This window comes from Squalius cephalus, assembly GCF_949319135.1.
Source record: "Squalius cephalus genome assembly, chromosome: 14".
Taxonomy (NCBI): domain Eukaryota; kingdom Metazoa; phylum Chordata; class Actinopteri; order Cypriniformes; family Leuciscidae; genus Squalius; species Squalius cephalus.
The window spans coordinates 25,958,843-25,963,303 of record NC_137135.1 but is presented as its reverse complement, the minus strand read 5'-3'; the positions used below and the strand labels follow the sequence as shown (position 1 = coordinate 25,963,303).

At 37.0% G+C, this 4,461-nt stretch overlaps 1 long non-coding RNA gene across 2 annotated transcripts; it reads right to left on the bottom strand.

Moving 5' to 3' along the window:
- Positions 1-520: 520 nt before the first annotated feature.
- On the bottom strand, positions 521-2,094 carry LOC307170623. Of its 2 annotated transcripts, none has more exons than XR_013823412.1 (3): positions 2,024-2,094; positions 683-741; positions 521-608 (listed from the first exon to the last, which is right to left on the bottom strand). It is a non-coding gene; the product is annotated as an uncharacterized lncRNA (long non-coding RNA). The 2 variants fall into 2 exon arrangements; XR_013823413.1 differs by lacking the exon at positions 2,024-2,094 and adding an exon at positions 1,814-1,880.
- Between the last annotated feature and the right edge of the window lie 2,367 nt (positions 2,095-4,461).

Genomic DNA, 4,461 nt, shown 5'->3' with positions numbered 1-4,461 from the left:
ATTTAATGCATCAATTTGATGTGAATAGCTGTGATAACGCAATACAAATAACACAATTTATCATGCCTCCTGACCCATATGTAAATGCCATAATAAGGGGTTTCCTATCATCCTGGTAATTCAAGCTTTAAAAGCCATTTTCATATTTTGAGGTGATGTGCCTGGCAACAAAGTGGAACAGACTGGGGTCTCAAGATGTGTTTTTAACAGCTGAACTGCTTTTAACTTGGCATATCATCCTAAAACATGGCAGTCATCACATGGGACGTAACAGTCAAAGATGTCAGCTAATTCACGTGCACATAGAAAAACAAGTTTAAAAAAGGTGCAAACTGATGCAAGAATGTAGTCTACATCAAATGCAAAATGGAGTTGCATATGTTCATATATGCTCATGTTTAATTATATAGAAATAAAACAAACCATATATTGACTTCTACAGCCACTTTTTGTCATACAATGCTTTCATTTTCCATAATAATGTAATATCTTTGAATCTTAATTTGGCAGCTATGTGCAATTACAGGAATATTCTGGGTTCTGTACATGTTGAGCTCAGTCAAACGCATTGTAGCATAATATTGTGTCACGTGGGGCGGCTCAGACAGCTGAAATGAACAGAAAAAGGTCATTCATAAGGCGAGAGGTAATCTGTACCTACACTTCACATTTTAACACAGACCTTGAGCTTAGCGTTCATTAGCATGACATTTGAAACAGGAACCTCTCCCTCCAATTTCACTAAACAAGACAGGCAGAAAGACATTTGACCTCTTTAAACACCAGCTATCACAAGACATACTTTGTAATATCACAAAAAAGAGGAAGAAATGAACTTGAAGAAATTAAATAAAATGGAAAATGTTATACAGCACATAGCTTTTGAATTTAAAGCTCAGACAGAAAAGAAGATCTAGAGACTAAAATGATCTACTCTAGTGTGTTTGAATAACATAAAAGAAAATCAGTACAATTATTCGGGCTCAGTTCAGGGCGGTCTGGCCTTCAGCTCAGGTGCTGTAGTGCTTAACGTCATTTGTCAAATGATGGAATACATGTTTCATTAAATATCATCTCAATCCAATCAATTATGCTTTAATTCATGGGTAGAATGGGAGTCTCTCGCTCCACATAGCGGTTAATTTCTAATCGAGGTCTAATTGTTTTTACACAGCCAATCAAGAAGGTATGTGTCACTCACTTTGCCTCACAGTCTAATTATATGGTTTGGGACATTTCTAGTTATGTTATGTTTTTTGTTTTGTTTTGTTTTTTACCAAACTAGATTTGCATTTTATGCATTTGGACACTTTTTTCCAAAGCAACTTGCGTATATATTTTATCAGTTCATGCATTTCATCTATCTAACCTCTGACTTGGCGTTGATATAAGCTCAATGCAAATTCATGTTTCCTGCTTAAAACACAAACAAACAAACACACACCTTAAACCAACTTAGGCTGTTGATAAAACTCCCAACTTGATAAAAGAGGTGTGTTGTTGATTTTACAGGGGTTTTGGGCACTTTTCAGCTGGTCACGCTGGGAGACAAGCTGGCCGCCCAGCTAAACCAGCTAAACACCAGCTTGGCCAAGCTGAGAATATAGCTAGACCAGCTTGAATACGTTTGGAGACTCATTTAGACCAGCTACGACTAGTTTAACTTCTTTCTTTTTTTTCTGTTTTTTTTTTTCAGAAGAGTATTTTGGCAAGTTCTGTGGAGACCGGATTGTCCTAGACAAACACTTTATTGCTTTGTATTAAAGAGCAGAAAAGAAGGGACAAAGTAAATATGTGTGATATGAGTGATAACCTGGTATAAGGACTATAGATGTGCTTGTTCTCTCTGACATCTTATGAAATCCTAGTTGACATCTGATTGGATCAGCTGGTGTCGGACTTCTCACTTCCGCAGGGGGGATATTTACTGTCCTCCTGTCAGTCAAATCACCACATGCACGTGTGCACACCAAGTACACTGATATATAGCCAGTTTAGGTCAACTTTTTCTTCATACATTCACCTTCACTCATACCGGTTTCATTTACAATGGTGTCTGCTTCCTCCACTGTAAAATTTCTCCCTCGGCACTAAATTTTCAGGATGGCATGCGGACATTTATTGCTTCTATGGGAGGAAACGAACAGATATCAAACCAGCGTGGCTATCAGCTTCTAAGACTTGCAAATAGATACATTAATGCGCTGGAAAGTGCAGGGCTATTTGCATTTAGATTTATCTTTCATTTTCATTGATCAACATTTTTCGCCTGTCTACTCCTTTGCGAGGTGAGGCGGTGAAATCGATGTGTGTGTGTGTGTGTGTGTGTGTGTGTGTGTGTGTGTTTTTAGCAGCTTGTCTAGTAGGACTGCCAGACATGTTTAGATGTTTTACTGTAGAGAACCTGGACAAAGTGCACCGGTAAATCTGCCAATGGGGTGGAAGTATTTTTATGCTCACAAGATTCTCCTCTCTTGATTCTTGACAATGACAGCAATGGACTGAAAAAAAGACTTCATGATGTACTATGTCATTTCAGTGATGGATGAGATGTCCCTCTAAAAAAAACAAAAAAAACAATGAAACAAACTGATGAAAAAAATTTGCACACGGGACTGAATTGATGTTGGACTGGCTTGTTTCAGAAGTTGTAAATCAAACTGAATTGCTAATGTCTTTCTCTTAATAACCCACAACATGTGGTACATTTGAACATGAAATCTACTATGCATATTTGTTTCAGAACTCTTTCCACTACATGTGTGACAATCATATAAATACAGAAAATGCACAAATTAAATAGATAGTTCACCTAAATATTAAAATTATTCACCCTCATTTCATTTCAAACCTGTATGACTTCCTTTCTACTTTGTAACAAGCAATACAATATTTTGAAATTTCTTTTTTTGTTTGTCCACATATTGAAAGTCAGTGGGGTCCAATTGTGGTTTGGAACCACTGAATTTACTTTCATTTTGTGTTCTGCAGAAGAAAGAAAACAGGTTCAGAACAACATGAGGGTAAGTAAAAGATGACATCATTTTCACTTTCTATGACTTTCTGTCACTCATGCAGTGGAATGAGAACTGAAGCATTAGATACATACTCTCTTTAAACATTATGCATTAAAATTGTACTACTCAAGTCACATATTCTTACCTTGATCTTTTAAAATATCATTAATATTTTATTTCATACATACGGAAAGAAATGCAACTGAAAAAATTGGAAAAGCATTACCAAATCTAAAAACTATAAGAAAGGGTTTGCACTTTTCTGATAAACACAGACTTGCTTTTGATGTGACAATTCTGACAACGTGGCGAGTTTTGACATGTATCTTAAATAACGGCTGTTATTTTGAGGTGTATATTAATGTTGTTCTTGTATTCAATTGGCCCAGCTAATGATAGTAATCTGACACATCAGTGCATCAATCCATCTGATTGTTTTTTCTTCAATCTGTGGTCTATTCTGGTGCGCTGTGCCCGCATACCACTGTGACACGTGTTAAAAGGCTGTGTGGTAGATGTGCAGCTTGAATGAGTGTAAGAGGGCTATTGTGCAGTGGACTAAATGCTTCTATTCTACTGGCTGTGGTTTATGGCGTAATAGTAGACAAGGTCACATACTGGGCGTACGGAACGGCTCACTTTATTGGCAGGGCGGAAGAAACGAGTGGAGTTTGTCTCACACATAGATGCTCCCCAGCCATGTGTGTGACCCTTAGACAGTGACACGCAGAACTAGACTTCGCTGAGAGAGTATCATGGGTCAATGAGCCCAAAGGCAGGTCACTCAGACACACACTTTGGCACAAACCTATAGACAGACACACACACACAAATACCTGAGCGTGCACAGAGAAACAAACTCTCCTACCTCTGTTTTCCAATCTCTCTCAGTCTTTTGTTCCTTTTTTTCTCTCTCAGTCAGCAGTTTTCTATCAGTGCCTTCTTAATGCATGTGGGAGGTCATCACAGTTATAGTAGGAAATGTTTTAAGTGAGTTTATGCAATTAAGGAAATAGCAGGTTCACAGGGATTACAAAATGCAACTGGTCTGCTGAGTGTAAAATAGACTGTCTAGACTGTCAGCAGCTCACTTGTGGAGGATTATTTTACACTGGAATATATTGTTTAGGACTGTCAATCAAATTAAAATGTAAGCAAATCAATTACATGATATGCAGATTAAATAATTAAATTAAAGATTTAGCTGCTGCATTACGTCTGTTTTCTGCATCCTGTGTCATGAGTGCTGTCTTTCTTTTTTTTTGTGCTAAATTAACATGTTAAATTGAGAAGCCTAATTGAGTTATAAATGATTTATTTTTAGGAAAGAACACAAGAGTAAACAGACCTCTGAATTACTTGTGCCGTCTAAGATTAAAAAGTGGTTTGTTATTCAAGAGTTCAAAAGTCATTATTGTTTTTTATTCATATTTAAAAATGTCAT